At 37.2% G+C, this 19,716-nt stretch overlaps 1 protein-coding gene and 1 non-coding gene across 2 annotated transcripts in view; one reads left to right on the forward strand and one right to left on the reverse strand.

Moving 5' to 3' along the window:
* The window catches only part of MGP (matrix Gla protein), an 836,939-nt gene that overhangs the window by 427,319 nt on the left and 389,904 nt on the right, over positions 1–19,716 (reverse strand). The window lies entirely within an intron of this gene.
* On the forward strand, positions 5,425–5,531 carry LOC126931959 (U6 spliceosomal RNA). Its single transcript, XR_007718054.1, has one exon. It is a non-coding gene; the product is annotated as a U6 spliceosomal RNA (small nuclear RNA).

Consider the following 19,716-nt stretch of genomic DNA (forward strand, 5'->3'; position numbering starts at 1 on the left):
TTATCTACAAGAAACACACTTCACCAATAGAGACACACATAGATTGAAAATGAAGGGATATAAAAAGATATTCCATGCTGATGGAAATCAAGAAAGAACAGAAGTAGCTACACTTCTATCAGACAAAATAGAATTCAAGAAAAAAGCTATAAAAAAGACAAAGAAGTTCATTTTATGATAAATGGGTCAATTCAGCAAGAGGATATAACAACTTTAAATATTTATGCACCCAACACTGAGGTACCCAGATATATAAGGCAAATCTTGTTAGGGTTAAAGAGATAGACCCCAGAAGAATAATAGTTGGAGACTCCAACACCCCACTTTCTACATTGGTCAGATCTTCCAAACAGAAAATCAGCAAAGAAACATTGGACTTAATCTGCACTATGCAGCATATGAACCTCATAGATATTTACAGAACATTTCATTCAACAACTACAGAATACACATTCTTTTTCTCAGCAAGGCCCCAAACACGTCTCAAAACGTTGAAAAAATTGAAACATTTTCTCTGACCACAATTGAATACAACTATAGATCAATAACAAGAGGAGTTCTGGAAACTATACAAATACAAAGAAATAAAACAATATTCTCCTGAATGTCTAGTAAGTCAATGAAGAGATGAGGAAGGAAATTGAAAAATTTCTCGAAACAAATGATAAGGGAAAGAGAACATACCAAAACCTGTGGGATAGAGCAAAAACAGTAATAAGAGAGACATTTATAACTGTAAGTGCCTACATCTAAAAAAGAAAAACTTGAAATAAACAACCTATCAATGCATCTTAGGGAACTAGAAAAGCAAGAGCAAACTGAACCCAAAATTAGTAGAAGCAAGGAAATAATAAATATTAGAGCAGAAATAAGTGAAATTGAAATAAAAACAACAATACCAAAGATCAGTGAGATAAAGAATTGGTTTTTTTGAAAGAATAAAAAAATTGACAAAACTTTAGCCAGAATAACAACCAAAAAGAGAGAAGACACAAATAATTAAAATCACAGATGAAAAAGGAAACATTACAACTGATACCACAGAAATTCAAAGGACCTTTATAGGCTATTATAAACAACCATATGCCAATAAATTGGAAAATCTAGAAGAAAAGAATAAATTCCTAGACACATACAACCTCCCATGATTCAACCAGGAAGAAATAAAAAACCTGAACAGATCAATAATAATTAATGAGATTGAAGCTGTAATAAAAAGTCTCCCAGTAAAGAATATCCCAGAATCCTATGGCTTCACTGCTGAATTCTACCAATCATTTAAAGAAGAACTAATACCAACCCTACTCAAACTATTTCTATGTATTAATCCATTCTCACATTGATATAAGAAAATATCCAAGACTGAGTAACTTATAAAAGAAAGAGGTTTCATTGACTTGTACTTTTATGTGGCTGGGAGCCTCAGGAAACTTACAATTATAGCAGAAGGCACTTCTTTACAGGGCAGCAGGAGAGAGAATGAGTGCAAGCTGAGGAAATGCCAGACACTCATAAAACCATCAGCTCTCATGGAACTTACTATCATGAGGAGAGCATGGGGGAAACTGCCCCCATGATCCAATTACCTCCACCTGGTCCTGCCATTGATATGTAGGCATTATGGGGATTACAATTCAAGGTGAGATTTGCATGGGGACACAGAGCCAAACCATATAATTTCACCCTGGACCCTCTCAAATCTCATGTCTTTTCACATTTCAAAACAAATCATACCTTCTCAACAGTCTCCGAAATTCTTAATTTCAGCATTAACTCAAATGTTCACAGTCCAAAGTTCATCTGAAACAAGGCAAGTCCCTTCTGCCTATGAGCCTGTAAAATCAAAAGTAAGCTAGGTACTTCCTAGATACAATGAGGAAACAGGCATTGGGTAAATGCTCCCATTCCAAGTGGGAGATTTAATAAGGCAGTCATTAAACCTTAAAATTCTTTTGACTACATGTCTCACATTCAGGTCATGCTGATGCAAGAGGTGGGCTCCCCTAGCCTTGGGCAGCTCCACCCCTGTGGCTTTGCAGGGTACAGCCCCACTCCTGGCTGCTTTCACTGGTTAGTGTTGAGTGTCTGCTGATTTTCCAGGCACACAGTACAAGCTGTTGGTAGATCTGGCTTTCTGGGGTCACGAGGATGGTGGCTCTCTTCTCACAGCTCCACTAGGCAGTGCCCCTGTGGGGACTCTGTGTGAAGGCTCCAACCCCACATTTCCCTTCCACACTTCCCTATCAGAGGTTCTCCACAAGGGGCCCTGCCCCTGCAGAGGAGTTCAGCCTGGACTTCCAGGTGTTTCCATATATTCTCTGAAATCTAGGCAGAGGTTCCCAAACCTCAGTTCTTGTCCTTTGTGCACCTGTAGGACCAACACCACATGAAAGCTGTCAATTCTTGAGGCTTGCAACTTCTGAAGCAACAGCCTGAGCTGTACCTTGGCCCTGTTCAGCCATGGCTGGAGCAGCTGGGGCACAGAGCACCAAGTTCTGAGGCTGTACACAACAGGGGAGGGGGCATCCCAGGAAACCATTTTTCCCTCCTAGGCCTCCAGGCCTGTAATGGGAGGGGCTGCTGTGAAGGTCTCTGACATGCTCTGAAGACATTTTCCCCATTGTCTTGGTGATTGGCATTTGGCTCCTCTTACTTATCCAAATTTCTGCAACCAGTTTGAAATTCTCCCCAGAAAATGGGATTTTTGTTTTCTACTGCATTGTCAGGCTGCAAGTTTTCTAAACTTTTATGCTGTGTCACCTCTTGAATTTCTAAGATTTGCTCTTTAGAAATTTCTGCCCCTGGATATTCTAAATCATCTCTCTTAAGTTCAAAGTTCCACAGATCTCTAGGGCAGAGGCAAAAAGCCTCCAGTCTCTTTGCTAAAGCATAGCAAGAATGACCTTTACTCCAGTTCCCAACAAGTTTCTTGTCTCCATCTGAGACCACCTCAGCCTGGACTTCATTGTCCATATCACTATCAGCATTTTGGTCAAAGCCATTCAACAAGTCTCTAGGAAGTTCCAAACTTGCCCACATTTTCCTGTCTTCTTCTGAGTCCTCCAAACTGTTTCAACTTCCACCTGTTACCCAGTTCCAAAGTCACTTCAACATTTTCAGGTATCTTTATAATAGCACCCCACTCTCCATGGTACCAATTTACTGTATTTGTTCATTCTCATGTTGCTACAAGGAAATATCTGAGACTAGGTAATTTATAAGGGAAAGAAGTTTAATATTCACAGTTCTGATTGACTGGGAAGGCCCCAGGAAACTTACAATTATGATAGTAGGCACCTCTTCACAGGGTGGCAGGAGAGAGAATGAGTGCAAACAGAGTAAATGCCAGATGCTTATAAAACCATCAGATCTCTTGAGAACTCAGTCACTGTCATGAGAACAGCAAGGGAGAACCACTCCCACAATCCAATTACCTCCACCTGGTTCTGCCCATGTGGCGATTATGGGGATTCCAATTCGAGGTGAGATACCGGGGTGGGGGGGGGGGGACACATAACCAAACCATATCATCCTATAAATAGAAGAGGACGGAATACTTTTAAACTCATTTAATAAGGCCAGTTTTACCCATATGCCAAAACCAGTCATAAATGCATTGGGGAAAAAAAAAAAAAAAAAAAAAAAAACTATACTCCAATATCCCTGCTGAACATTGATGCAAGAATCCTCAACCAAATACTAGCAAACAAAATTCGACAGCACATTAAAAAGATCATTGAATATGATGAAGTGAGATTTATCTAAGGGATGCAAGGATGTTTCAACTTATGAAAATCAGTCAATGTGACATCATATAAACAGAATGAAGAATAAAAACCATATGATCATTTCAATTGATACTGAAATGGCATTTGATAAAATTCAATATTCCTTCATGATAAAAACCCTCAAGAAACTGGGGTTAGAAGGAACATACCTCAACACAATAAAAGGCATATATGACAGACCCACAGCTAATGTCATACTGAATGGGGAAAAACTGAAAGCCTTTCCTCTAAGATCTGTAATATGACAAAGATGCCCACTGTCATGACTATTGTGTAACATAGTACTGGAAGTCCTGGCTAGAGCAATCAGACACGAGAGATATAAAGGCCATCCAAACTGAAAAGGAAGAAATAAAATTATCCTTGTTTGAAGACGACATGATTTTATATTTGAAAAAACCTAACGAACCTATTTTCCTTAAAAATTATTGGAACTGACAAGAAAATTCAGTACAGTTTCAGCACACAAAATCAACATACAAAAATCAGTAACATTCCTATATGCCAACAGCAAACAATCTGAAAAAGAAATCAAGAGAGTAACCCCATTTTAAAAAGCTATGAATAAAATTAAATACATAGAAATTAACTGAACCAAAGAAGTGAAAGATGTTTACAATGAAAACTATAAAACACTGATAAAAGTAATTGAAGAGGGCACAAAAAATGGAAAGATCTTCCATGTTCATGAATTGAAAGAATCAATATCGTTAAAATGCCCATACAACCCAAAACCATCTACATACTCCTTGTAATACCTATCAAAATACCAATGACATTCTTTACAGGAATACAGAAAAACTCTCTTAAAATTAATATGGAACTGCAAAAGACCCAGAACAGAAAAAGCAATTCCGAACAAAAATAACGGAATTAGAGAAATGACATTATCTGACTTCACATTATACTACGGAGCTATAATTACCTTTAAAAGCATAATACAGGCATAAAAACAGACACATAGACCAATGGAACAAATAAAAAACCCAGAAACAAATTCATACATCTACAGTGAAGTCTTTTTTGAAAAAGTTTCAAACAACATACATTGAGGAAAGGAAAGTGTCTTTAGTAAATGGTGCTGGGTAAACTGGATATCCATATGTAAAAGGATAAAACTAGACCACTATCTCTTGCCGTACATAAAAATCAAAGCAAAATGGATTAAAGACAAATTTAAGACCAAGCTATGAAACTACTAAAAGAAAACATTGGAGCAACTCTCTAGGGCATCCGATTCAGCAAAGATTAATTGAATAATATTCTACAAGCACAGGCAACCAAAGCAAACATGGACAAATGGGATCGCATCAAGTTAAAAAGCTTCTGCACGGCAAAGGATGCAACCAACAAAATGAAGAGATAATCCACAGAATGGGAGAAAATATCTGCAAACTATCCACCTGACAAGGGATTAATAACCAGAATATATAAGGAGCTCAAAAAACTCTGTAGGAAAAAATCTAATAATCTGATTTTTAATATGGGCAAAGGATATGAATAGGCATTTCTCAAAAGACGTACAAATGGCAAACAGGTATATGAAAAGGTGCTTAACCTCACTGATCATCAGATAAATGCAAATCAAATCTACAATGAAATATTATGTCATCCCAGTTTAAAATGGCTGATAACCATGCTCACTTCGGCAGCACATATACTAAAACTGGAACGATACAGAGAAGATTAGCATGGCCCCTGTGCAAGGATGACACGCAAATTTGTGAAGCGTTCCATATTTTTCATCCTGAATGGGCAAAAACTGGAAGCATTCCCTTTGAAAACTGGCACAAGACAGGGATGCCCCCTCTCACCACTCCTATTCAACATAGTGTTGGAAGTTCTGGCTACGGCAATCAGGCAAGAGAAAGAAATAAAGGTATTCAGTGAGGAAAAGAAGAAGTCAAATTGTCCCTGTTTGCAGATGACATGATTGTATATTTAGAAAACCCCATTGTCTCAGCCCAAAATCTCCTTAAGCTGATAAGGAACTTCAGCAAAGTCTCAGGATACAAAATCAATGTGCAAAAATCACAAGCATTCTTATACACCAGTAACAGACAAACAGAGAGCCAAATCATGAGTGAACTCCCATTCACAATAGCTTCAAAGAGAATAAAATACCTAGGAATTCAACTTACAAGGGATGTGAAGGACCTCTTCAAGGAGAACTACAAACCACTGTTCAAGAAAATAAAAGAGAACACAAAGAAATGGAAGAACATTCCATGCTCATGGACAGGAAGAATCAATATTGTGAAAATGGCCATACTGCCCAAGGTAATTTATAGATTCCATGCCATCCCCATCAAGCTACCAATGACTTTCTTCACAGAATTGGAAAAACTACTTTAAATTTCATATGGAACCAAAAAAGAGCCCACATTGCCAAGACAATCCTAAGCAAAAGGAACAAAGCTGGAGGCATCATGCTACCTGACTTCAAACTATACTACAAGGCTACAGTAACCAAAACAGTGATATAGACCAATGGAACAGAACAGAGCCCTCAGAAATAATACAAACATAATTTTCTCTTTTTAAAACTGACATGGTATATACATATGATTTTAGCTGCATTATTATGCATACTCGCCCACATTTAAAATACTTTACAAAAAAATTAAAGGCAAATTGCAATCTGAAAGATTTTATTTGCAATACATATTACATATTAAAGAAGATTAAATTATGAGACTACATAGGATTTTTTAAATTAAATAAAAAGTAGAATGGGAAATCAAATAAAAAAAGAGACTGAATATAAACAAGAAATTCACAAAAGAAATTTTAAAAAATAATGTGTTCAACCACTTTAGTGATCAGGAAAATGCTAATTATACTGTATGTATTGGCATATATTATATCTCATTAATTTGAATGATATTATCCAATGTTTCTAAAGGTGTAAAAAACTCTTGTAATCTATTGGTTGCTATACTTTCCTCTTCAGAAAGCAATGCACTTGGTAGCTTTTTCTATCCACTTGTACATATGCTTATTTTTTGTACATAAGTGGGATCACACTGTATATACTGTTCTATAAATTTTTTCTTTCTGTTAATATAAAAATATAAACATTTAATAAAAACTCATATAAACTGTTGGTTGTTAGGCATCAATCTGAGGGTAATTTAGAAAAATTAATGAAAATATAAACTATCCACACTTTCTTGCCTTAGCTAATTTACTTCTATGACTCTGTCATACAGATTGTGTGCATGTACACATGATGTATGAAAAGGAATATTACAAGCAGTGTTGTTCATAATAGTAGATCATAGAAAGCAATGTATGTTTCATCCCAGGCCAGTGATTTGCTACTTAGTGGAATATTTCATGTTATACTATGGTAATTGCTGAAAAAAATAAGGTGCTCTTAAGTGTGCTGAAGTATAAAGATACACAGATATTGTTAAGGAGAAAAAGCAATTTGCAGAATCCTATGTATGATATGATCCCACTAATGTACAAATGCATATACATATGTATAAATGGAGAAAAAACGCTAAGAGTATTGCTTTCTGAAGAGGGCACTATAATCCACAGAGTGCATACAGAAAGGAAATTTTTATAGTTTATTCCACATACTTTTATAATGCTGAAAAATTTACATTGAGAGTATGTTTGATGAGCCCATTGGCTTTAGAGTATATAAAATTTTACACAAAATAGTAATATAAAAATAGCAATAGTAAGGCCACCAATTAAAAGACAGATGTGGAATATTATAGATTAATTTTAAAATGGATGGATAAATAAAGTTACTAAACACATGGAAATATTGAGGACATAAGTAGGAACACAATGAATATGTTTGAAATGAAATAAAAAGATTAGCCTTATATAATATTTTTAGAATGTAATTTTTTCAATTTTAATTTTTTAATTTTTATGGGTATATAGTAGTTATATATATTTATGTGATATGGGATATGTTGATACAGTCATATGATGTATAATAATCACATCAGGGTAAATGAGATATCCATCACCTGAAGCATTTATCCTTTGTTACAAATACCTTTTTAGTTATTTTAAAATGTACAATTAAATTATCATTGACTATAGTCAGCCTGTTGTACTACCAAATATTGATCTATTCATTCTCTCTATGTTTTTGTACTCATTAATCACCCACTGTTCCCTTTACACTCCTTACTACCCTTCCCAGCCTCTGGTAACCATCTTTCTACTCTCTCTCTCTGACTTCAGTTGTTTTAATTTTTAGCTCCTGTAAATACGTGAAAACATGTGACTTTATGTCTTTCTGTGCCTGACTTATTTCACTCAACATAAAGACCTTCAGTTCCATTCATGTTGTAAATGACAAAATCTCATTCCTCTTTATGGCTGAATAGTACTCGATTGTGTATACCTACCTGACACTTAGGTTGCCTCAGAATCTTAGCTATTGTGAATAGTGCTGCAATAAACCTGGGAGTGCAGATAGTACTTTAGTATACTGATTTTCTTTCTTTTGGGTATATACCTAGCAGTAAAATTGCTGGATTTTATAGCAGCTCTGCTTTGAGGTTTTTGAGGAAACTCCAAACCGTTCTCCATAGTGGTTGTACTAATTTACATTCCCACCAACAGTGTATAAGAGTTCCCTTTTCTCCATATCCTTACCAGCATTTGTTATTGCCTTTTGGTTATAAGCCATTTTTTTTTTTATTATACTTTAAGTTCTAGGGTACATGTGCACAACGTGCAGTTTGTTACATATGTATACATGTACCATGTTTGTGTGTTGCACCCATTAACTCGTCATTTACATTAGGTATATCTCCTAATGCTATTCCTCCCTCCTACCCCCTCTCCACAATAGGACCCAGTGTGTGATGTTCCCCTTCCTGTGTGCAAGTGATCTCATTGTTCAATTCCCACCTATGAGTGAGAACATGCGGTATTTGGTTTTCTGTTCTTGCCATAGTTTGCTGAGAATGATGGTTTCCAGCTGCATCCATGTCCCTACAAAGGACATGAACTCATCCTTTTTTATGGCTGCATAGTATTCCATGGTGTATATGTGCCACATTTTCTTAATCCAGTCTGTCACTGATGGACATTTGGGTTGATTCCAAGTCTTTGCTATTGTGAATAGTGCCGCAATAAACATACGTGTGCATGTGTCTTTATAGCAACATGACTTATAATCCTTTGGGTATATACCCAGTAATGGGATGGCTGGAGTCAAATGGTATTTCTAGTTCTAGACCCTTGAGAAATCGCCACACTGTTTTCCACAATGGTCGAACTAGTTTACAGTGCCACCAATAGTGTAAAAGTGTTCCTATTTCTCCACATCCTCTCCAGCACCTATTGTTTCCTGATTTTTTAATGATTGCCATTCTAACTGGTGTAAGATGGTATCTCATTATGGTTTTGATTTGCATGTCTCTGATGGTGAGCGATGATGAGCATTTTTTCATGTGTCTGTTGGCTGTATGAATGTCTTCTTTTGAGAAGCGTCTGTTCATATCCTTTGCCCACTTTTTGATGGGGTTGTTTGCTTTTTTCTTGTAAATTTGATTGAGTTCTTTATAGTTTCTTTTGCTGTGCAGAAGCTCTTTAGTTTAATTAGATTCCATTTGTCAATTTTGGTTTTAGTTGCAATTGCTTTTGGCATTTTAGTCATGAAGTCTTTGCCCAAGCCTATGTCCTAAATGGTATTGCCTAGGTTTTCTTCTAGGGTTTTCGTGGTTTTGGGTTTTCACTTAAGTCTTCAATGCATCTTGAGTTAATTTTTGTATAAGGTGTAAGGAAAAGGCCCAGTTTCAGTTTTCTGCATATGGCTAGCCAGTCTTCCCAGCACCATTTAGTGAATAGGAGATCTTTCCCCATTGCTGGTTCTTGTCAGGTTTGTCTAAGATCAGATGGTTGTAAATGTGTGGTGTTATTTCTGAGGTATCTATTCAGGTTCATTGGACTGAAGTTTTCTTTTTCTGCTGTGTGTCTTCCCAGTTTTGGTATCAGGATGATGCTGACTTCGTAAAATGAATTAGGGAGGACTCCCTCCTTCTTAGTTGTTTGGAATAGTTTAAGAAGAAATGGTACCAGCTCCTCTTTGTACTTCTTGTAGAATTCAACTGTGAATCTGTCTGGTCGTGGGGTTTTTTTTGTTTGTTTTTGTTTTGGTTGGTAGGCTATTAATTGCTGCCTCAATTTCAGAACGTTATTGGTCTATTTAAGGATTTGACTTCTTCCTGGTTTAGTCTTGGGAGGGTATATATGTCCAGGAATTTATCCATTTCTTCTAGATTTTCTAGTTTATTTGCGTAGAGGTGCTTATAGTATTCTCTTATGGTAGTGTGTATTTCCGTGGGGTCAATGGTGATATCCCCTTTATCGTGTTTTATTGTTCTATTTGATTTTTCTCTTTTCTTCTTTATTTGTCTAGCTAGTGGTCTATCCATTTTGTTAATTTTTTTCAAAAAACCAGCTTCTAGATTCAATGATTTTTTTTGGAGGGTTTTTTGTATCTCTATCGCCTTCAGTTCTGTCTGATGATAGTTGTTTCTTGTCTTCTGCTAGCTTTTGAATTCATTTGCTCTTGCCTCTCTAGCTCTTTTAATTGTGATATTAGGGTGTCAATTTGAGATTTTTCATCTTTCTGATGTGGGCATTTAGTGCTATAAATTTCTCTCTTAACACTGCTTTAGCTGTGTCCCAGAGATTCTGGTACATTGTCTCTTTGTTCTCATTGGTTTCAAAGAACTTCTTGATTTCTACCTTAATTTCATTATTTACCCAGGGATCATTCAGAAGCAGGTTGTTCAATTTCCATGTAATTGTGTGGTTTTGAGTGAGTTTCTTAATCCTGAGCTCTAGTTTGATTGCACTGTGGTCTGAGAGACTGTTTGTTTTAATTTCAGTTCTTTTGCATTTGCCGAGGGGTGTTTTACTTCCAATTATGTGGTTGATTTTAGAATAAGTGCCATGTGGCACTGAGAAGAATGTATATTCTGTTGATTTGGGGTGGAGAATTCTGTAGGTGTCTATTAGGCCCATTTGATCCAGAGCTGAGTTCAGGTCCTGAATATCCTTGTAAATTTTTGTCTTGTGGATCTGTCTAATATTGACAGTGGGATGTTAAAGTCTCTTACTATTATTGTGGGGGAGTCAAAGTCTCTTCATAGGTCTCTAAGAACTTGTTTTATGAATCTGGGTGCTACTGTAGTGGGTACATATATATTCAGCACAGATAGCTCATTTTATTGAATTGTTCTCTTTACCATTACGTAATGCCCTTCTTTGTCTTGTTTGATCTTCATTGGCTCAAATTCCGTTTTGTTAGAGACTAGGATTGACAACTTGCTTTTATTTTTTTTTTTCTTCTTTCCATTTGCTTGCTAAATTTTCCTCCATCCCTTTAGTTTGAGCCTATGTGTGTCTTTGCACATGAGATAGGTCTCCTGAATACAGCACACTGATGGGTCTTGGCTCTTTATCCAATTTGCCAGTCTGTGTCTTCTAATTGGGGCATTCGGTCCATTTTAGGTTTATATTGCTATGTGTGAATTCGATTCTGTCATCATGATGCTCTTTGGTAATTTTGCACACTAACTGATGCAGTTTCTTCATAGTGTCATTGGTCTTCATATTTTGGTGTGTTTTGGCAGTAGCTGATACCAATTTTCCTTTCCATATTGAGTGCTTCTTTCAGGAGCTCTTGGAAGGCAGGCCTGGTGGTAACAAAATCCCTCAACATTTGCTCTTCTGGAAAGGATTTTATTTCTCCTTTGCTTATGAAGCTTAGTTTGGCTGGATATGAAATTCTGGGTTGAAAATTCTTTTCTTTAAGAATGTTGAATATTGGCCCCGAATCTATTCTGGCTTGTAGAGTTTCTGCTAAGAGGTCCACTCCTAGTCTGATGGGCTTCCCTATGTAGGTGACCTGGCCTTTCTCTCTGGCTGCCCTTAACATTTTTTCCTTCATTTCAGTCTTGAAGAATCTGATGATTATGTGTCTTGGGGTTGATCTTCTCTTGGAGTATCTTAGTGGTGTTCTCTGTATTTCCTGAATTTGCATGTTGGCCTGTATTGCTATGTTGGGAACGTTCTTCTGGATAATATCCTGAAGTGTGTTTTCCAGCTTGTTTCTCTGTCTCCTTCAGGTACTCAAATCAATTGTAAGTTCAGTCTTTTTACAAAGTCCCATATTTCTTAGAGGCTTCATTGACTCCTTTTCATTCTTTTTTGTCTAGCCTTGTCTGCATGCTTTATTTCAGCAAGGCGGCCTTCAAACTCTGATACCCTTTCTTCTGCTTGGTCGATTTGGCTATTGATACTTGTGTATGCTTCACAAAGTTCTTGCGCTGGGTTTTTTCAGCTCCGTCAGGTCACTTATGTTTCTCTCTAAACTGGTTACTGAAGTTAGTAGCTCCTCTAACCTTTTATCAAGGTTCTTAGCCTCTTTGCATTGGTTTAGAACATACTTCCTTAGCTCAGTATTTTTTTTTTATTACCCATCTTCTGAAGCCTACTTCTGTCAATTCTTCTTCTCATCCTCTGTCCAGTTCTGCACCTTTGCTGGAGAGGCGTTGTAATCGTTTGGAGGAGAAGAGACATTCTGGCCTTTTGGGTTTTCAGCACTTTTTCATTGATTCTTTCTCATCTTCATGAGGTTGTCTAGTTTCAATCTCTGATGCTCCTGATCCTTGGATGGGGTTTTAGTGGGGGCTTTTTGTTGTTTTTGATGCTGTTGTTTTTGCTTTCTGTTTGTTTTCTTTCAATGGTCAGGTCCCTCTTCTGTAGGGATGCTGCAGTTTGTTGGGGTTCACTTCAGGCCCTATTCATCTGGTTCACTACCATGCCAGCAGATGTCATTTAAGGAGGCTGGAGAACAGCAAAGATGGGTGCCTGCTCCTTCTTCTGGGATTTCTGACCTCAAGGGACACCAACTTGACGCCAGTAGGATTGCTCCTGTGTGGGATTTCTGACCTCAAGGGACACCAACTTGATGCCAGTAGGATTGCTCCTGTGTGGGATGTCTGACAACCCCTGTTGGAGGGTCTCACCCAGTTGAGTGGTATGGGGAACAGGTCCATTTAATGAAGCACTTGGTTGAGGGGACATGCTTCACTGGAGGGAACGACACTCATCTGGGCTGTCAGGATTCCTCAAAACTTCCAGGAGGAAAGGCTAAGTCTGCTGGGTCCACAGAGACTGCAGTCACCCCTCCCCTTATGGGCTCTGGCCCAGGGAGACCTGACTTCTGTCCCTGAGCCTCTGACTGGAGTTGTTGGAGTTCCTGCAGGGAAGCCCCACCCATTGCAGAAGGAAGGCTGGATCAGGGTCAGGTCTGAAGAGGCACTCTGGCTGCAGTCTGCCACAGCTGGTGTGTTGGGCTGTGGGGGATATGTTTTGGGACCAAGCCATCCAGTCTCCCTGGCTCCAGCAGGGGAAAAGCACAGCCTGGAGATATAGAGATGGATGCTGCCATTACCCCACCCAGGGAGCTTAGAGTGTTAGGCAGTTGTGAGTCCCAATGCTGGCTGCTGCCCCTCCCCCAAGGAGCTCAAATGGCTTAGAAAGCAAGCAGTAGCAGCTGTGGTGCTGGTTGCACCTCCCGCCAGGAGCTCAGTAGGCTTAAGCATATTCCAGCTGAGAGGCTGTTGAGCTGAATGGTTCCGGGGTTGGGATGCTAGGACTCGATGGCATGGGTTCACAAGTGGGATCTCCCAATCCCTGGGTTGCACAGTTCCGTGGAATAAGCATGGTTCCCCGGTTCCCCGGCTAGGTAGCATGCTCACTCACTGCCTCTCTTAAAATGGCAGTGGGGTGGGGCTCTCCTGCCCCGTGTGGCTCTCACAGGGGTCACTGCACCACACTGTTCCTTCCTCTCTGTGGATCATGCCAGCCTCCTGGTCAGTTCTGATGAGAGAACCTGGATACCTTGGTTGCCAGTGAAGGATTCACATGCTTATTATGTTCTTTTCAATAGGAGCCTCCAAACGCTGCTCACCTCTTTTCTTGTAAATTACCCAGTCTCAGGTATTTCTATTTTTCCTTCTTTCCTCTTTTTTGAGATGGAGTTTTACTCTGGTCACCAAGGCTGGACCGCAATGGCGCGATCTCGGCTCACTGCAACCTCTGCCTCACAGGTTCAAGCGATTCTTCTGCCTCAGCCTCCCAAATAGCTGGGATTACAGGTGACCACCACCATGCTGGGATAATTTTTGTATTTTTAGTAGAGATGGGGTTTCACCACATTGGCCAGCCTGTTCTCGAACTCCTGACCTCAGGTGATCCACCCGCCTGGACCTCCCAAAGTGCTGGGATTACGGTAATGAGCCACCAGGCCCTGCCTCAGGTATTTCTTTATAGCAGCACAAGAATAGCCTAATACAATACCATTATGGAAAACAGTCTGGAGGTTCCTGAAAAAAATTAAAATAGAATTGCCATGTAATCTGGCAATCCCACTACTGGGATTTATTTCTTTTATATCTAAAAGAAATAAATCAGTATGCCAAAGACCTATCTTAACTTCCACGTTCATTGCCACATTATTCACAAAAGCCAAGATACGATACAATCAGCCCAAGTGTCCATCAGTGCATTAATGGATTAATAAATGTGATATATGTATATATACAATGGCATATTCTTCAGCCCAAAAAAAGAAAGAAATTCTACCATTTGCAACAATGTGGATGAACCTGTAGGACATTATGTTAAGAGAAAAAAGGCAGGCCCTGGAATACAAATGCAACATAATCTCACTTAAATGTGAACTTAAAAATTCAAACTGATAAAAGCAAAGAGTAAAATGGTAATTACCAGGAGCAGTGGGTGGGGTGAGTGTGGGGGTAGGTTTTAGGAAATGCTGATGAAAGAATACAAAATTTCACTTAGGAGGAATAAATTCAGGAGGTTTATTGTAAAATATGGTGAGTACAGTTAATAATAATATATTGTATATTGAAAATTACTGCCGGGCGTGGTGGCTCACGCCTGTAATCCCAGCACTTTGGGAGGCCAAGGCAGGCGGATCGCGAGGTCAGGAGATCGAGACCATCCTGCTTAACACAGTGAAACCCCGTCTCTACTAAAAATACAAAAAATTAGCCAGGCGTGGTGGCGGGTGCCTGTAGTCACAGCTACTCGGGAGGCTGAGGCAGGAGAATGGCCTGAACCCAGGAGGCGGAGCTTGCAGTGAGCCGAGCTCACACCACTGCACTCCAGCCTGGGCGATAGAGCAAGACTCTGTCTCAAAAAAAAGAAAAAAAAAAAGAAAATTACTAAATGTAGATTTTAAGTCTTCTCACCATGAGAAAAGATCAATATGTGAGGTAATATATGCATTAATTAGCTTGATTTAGCCATTTCACAATGTATACATATGTTAAAACATCACGTTGTGTATCATAAATTTTTGTCAATTAAAAATAAATTTACATTAAAAATAAAAGTAAAATTAATTTGCCAATTAAAAAATTTAAAAACACAATCTACTATATAAATTCATCAGTTCAAAAATCAGAATGAAAAGTAAAAATTGTTTTAACTTTAATAACATTACAACTTGTGAGTCATAAATAAGAGAAAAATTTATAATATAGAAAAACATACCAAAAGTTAAAAGTAAGACACTGAATGTTGCATCTAAGTTTTCACATAAATTAGTTCTTTATAATATCCTCAAGCTTAAAAATATCTGGGAATCAAAAAGCCACCCAATTTTTTGTTTTCAATGTTTTTTCTTTATTTATGTTATCTTAGCCCATCTTACCAAAAGTTGTTTTTTTATTTGTCTTTTCAAAAAGTAAACTTGCATCTTCTCTTTTTAAATTTTGTTGGTACATGGCAGGTGTGTATATTTATGGGGTAGACGAAGTGTTTTGATACAGGCATGTAATGTGATATAAGCACATCATGGAGAATGGTGTCTCCATCACCTTAAGTATTTATCCTTCGAGTTAGAAAAAATTCAGTTACACTCTTTAAGTTACTTTAAAATATACAGTTAAGTTTATTATTGACCATAGTTGCCTTGTTGTGCTATCAAATACTAGGTCTTATTCATTTTTCTTACTACTGTTTTTGTACCCACTAACTATCCCCACCTTCCCCACCATTTCCAACCTCACCTTCCCACTACCCTTCCCAGCCTCTGGTAACCATCCTTCTACTCTATATGTCCATGAGTTCAATTGTTTTGACTTTTAAATCCCACGAAATGTGAGACCACGCAATGTTTGTCTTGTTGTGCCTTGCTTATTTCACTTATCATAATGATCTCCAGTTCCATCCAGATTGTTGCAAATGACTGGATCTCATTCTTTTTTATGGCTCAAGTACTCCGTTGTGTATATATACCCCATTTTCTTTATCCATTCGTCTGTTAGTGGACACTTAGCTTACTTTCAAATGTTAGCTATTTTAAACGGTGTTGCAACAAACTTAGGAGAGCAGATAGCTCTTCAATATACTGATTTCCTTTCTTTTGGGTATATACCCAAAAGTGGGATTGCTGGATCGTATAATAGCTCAATTTTTAGCTTTTATGAGAAACCTCTAAACTGCCCTCCATAGTGGTTCTACTAATTTACATTCTCACCAAGCATCATATGAGGGTTTCATTTTCTCCACATCCTTGCCAACATATTTTATCACCTGTCTTTTGGATATAAGCCATTTTAATTGGGATGACATGCTACCTCATTGTAGTTTGGATTTGCATTTCTCTGATGATTAGTGATGTTGAGCACATTTTCATATATCTGTTTGCCATTTGTATGTCTAATAATTATTAGATTTTTAGATTTTTTTATAGAGTTGTTTGAGCTCCTTACATATTCTGGTTATTAATCACTCGTCAGATGGGTAGTTTCCAAGTATTTCATCTCAATCTGTGGGTTGTCTCTTCACTTTGTTGATTGTATCCTTTGCAGTGCAGAAGTTTTTTAACCTGACATGATCCAATTTGTTCATTTGTGCTTTGGTTACCTGTGTTTGTGGGGTATTGCTCAAGAAATTTTTGCCCAGACCGATGTCCTGGAGATTTTCCTCAATGTTTCCTTGTAGTAGTTTATAGTTTGAGGTCTTAGATTTAAGTCATTAATTCATTTTGATTTTTTTCCTGGTAAATGGTGAGAGATGGGGCCTAGTTTTATTCTCCTGCATAAGGGCATCCAGTTTTCCCAGCACCATTTATTGAAAAGACTGTCTTTTTTCCCAGTGTATGCTCTTGGCACCTTTGTAGAAAATGAGTTCACTGTAGGTGTGTAGATTTGCTCCTGTGTTCTCTATTCTGTTCCATTGGTCTATGTGTCTGTTTTTATGACAGTATCATACTGTTTCGGTGACTGTAGCTCTATAGTATAATTTGAAGTCAAATTAATGTGAATCCTTCAATTTTGTCCTTTTTGTGTAGGCTAGCTTTGTTTATTCTGGGTCTTTTGTTGTTCTGTATAAACTTTAGGATTGTCTTTTCCATTTCTATGAAGAATTTCATTGGTATTTTCATAAGAATTACATTGAATATGTAGATTGCTTTGGGTAGTATGAACATTTTAACAATATTAATTCTTTCAGTCTATGAACATGGAATATTTTTCCATTTTTGTGTCCTCTCCAATTTCTTTCATTTGTGTTTTATAGTTTTCATTAGAGATCTTCTACTTCCTTGGTTAATTCCTATGTATTTAATTTTATGTGAGGCTATTGTGCATAGGATTACTGTTTTATTTAATTTTCACGTTGTTCACTCTTGGTATGTAGAAATGCTACTGATTTTTGTATGTTAATTACGTATTCTACAACTTGACTGAATTCATTTATCTGTTCTAATAATTTTCTTGTGGAATCTTTCGTTTTTTCCAAATATAAGATCATATCATCTGCAAACAAGGATAATTTGACTTCTTCCACTCTAATTTGAATGCTTTTATATCTTTCTCTTGTCTGACTGCTGTAGTTAGGACTTCCAGTACTTTGTTGAGTAACCATGGTAACAGTGGTCATCCTTGTCTTGTTCCAGATTTTAGAGGAAATACTTTCAGTTTTTCTCCATTTAGTATGAACTAGCTGTGGGTTTGTCGTATGTGGCTTTTTTATGTTGAGGCATGTTGCTTCTATCCACTTTTTAAGTGACTTTGTCATGAAGGAAAGTTGGCTTTTATAAATGCTTCTTTAGCATCAATTGTAATGATGATATAGTTTTTATCCTTCATTCTGTTGATATGATGTATCACATTGACTGGGTTACATATGTTGAATCATCCTTAAATCCCAGGGATAAATCTCATTTGATTGTGATACGTGATCTTTCTAATATATTGTTGAATTTGGCTTGAAAATATTTTTTGACAATTTTTGCATTGCTATTTTTCAGAGATATTGGCCTATTTTCATTTTTTGGTATGTCTTTTTCTGGTTTTGGTATCAGGGTAATACTGGCCTCATAGAATGCATTGGAAGTATTCCCGCCTCTTCTATTAATTTGTAAAACCCTAGAGTCTAGAAACAAATCTTCTGTAGGTCTTTCTTAATGTTTATGTAACTTTGCTATTATCATCTGGAAAATGATCATGAGTAACACTAAGTCTTTATATTTAGGTAAACAAAAACAACAGAGGTTTTTAGTACCAAGAACAGGCCAGTGTATTTAATTTAGGATCAACAGCACAACAGCAGTTGATGTGGATCAGTAGAGATCTACAAGAACTAGTAGCTTTGAGAGTTAGCAGTGAGATTCCCAGGATATCCTTTAGCTCTTCAAGGTCATTGCTGAAGGACCTCATGGCACCAATATTTAACTGGCTTCTTAAATTCAAAGTAACTTGACTCATTTTGCTTTATAATAGCTTTGAGTGTATCAGTAGTTGGAATTTTAAAGAATCGTTTTCTTATAAAAAATTTCTGAACATGAAATTTTGCCAATATTGCTACAGTTATAAAATAGTAGATGCATGCATATTTGATTTTTCGCATTTCTAACTTCAACTCTCTAAAAATAACAATATTCACACTTTCTTTCTGCTTAAATAAATCCAAAGAAAAGTTTTTCAAAACATAAGGAATGGAAACATAATAAAACCAACAAGGTTTAAAGCTATAGGACTTAGCTGAAAATACTTAACACATAATAAACACTTAATAAGTTCCTAATGAATAGAAGAATAAATTATTCAGTGAGAGTCTTTGCATAACTAAAGATTATGTAATGATAAAAGAAATATTAAACCAAATAAGACTGAAATACTATTGACAAAATGTTTAATAAATCATATATATAGAGAGAAATCTTTACGTTGGATTCTTACTTACATTTACATATTCAGATTGCTCCATTAAGGTAGGCTGTGATACTTATTTTATAAACAGATTATACCATCATAGCTATGTAAGAGAAGCCCTCCACAGACTTAGGTATAGGGGTACAATTTGTCTTCATTCTGATGAAGGGAGAGAAGGAGAATTTTTCCCTCCATCTATTTCTAGAGAGCCTACTGCTGCATTCTGAAAAGCCAGAAAATGAAAATCAGACTAATTCTCAGTCTTTGGATTTCTTCTTTTCAGTACCGACACTCTCCCTTAGTGATCTCAGACAGTTTCAGAGTTTTAAATATCATTTAAAAAACTGAATATGCCTAAATATATTACTCCGGTCCAGACCTAACCCCTCACTTACAGAATAATTCGTCTGATTCTTATTCAGGATCATCATTTAGGTGTCTAATAAATATCACAAAATTAACATATCTGCATGTCCACTTTGAACTATTATTTCCTCAAAACCTGCACTACTTCTTTCTTTTTTAAAAAAATTTTTTTTTAGAGACAAGATCTCACTTTGTCACCCATGCTGGAATAGAGTGGCACAATCATACTTAACTGCAACTCAAACTCCTGGGTTCAAGTGATCCTCCCATTTCAGCCTCCTAAGTGTCATTCATTTTCAAATGATGGCAAGTTC

The sequence above is a fragment of the Macaca thibetana genome, chromosome 11, assembly GCF_024542745.1.
Source record: "Macaca thibetana thibetana isolate TM-01 chromosome 11, ASM2454274v1, whole genome shotgun sequence".
In the NCBI taxonomy this organism is placed as follows: Eukaryota; Metazoa; Chordata; class Mammalia; order Primates; family Cercopithecidae; genus Macaca; species Macaca thibetana.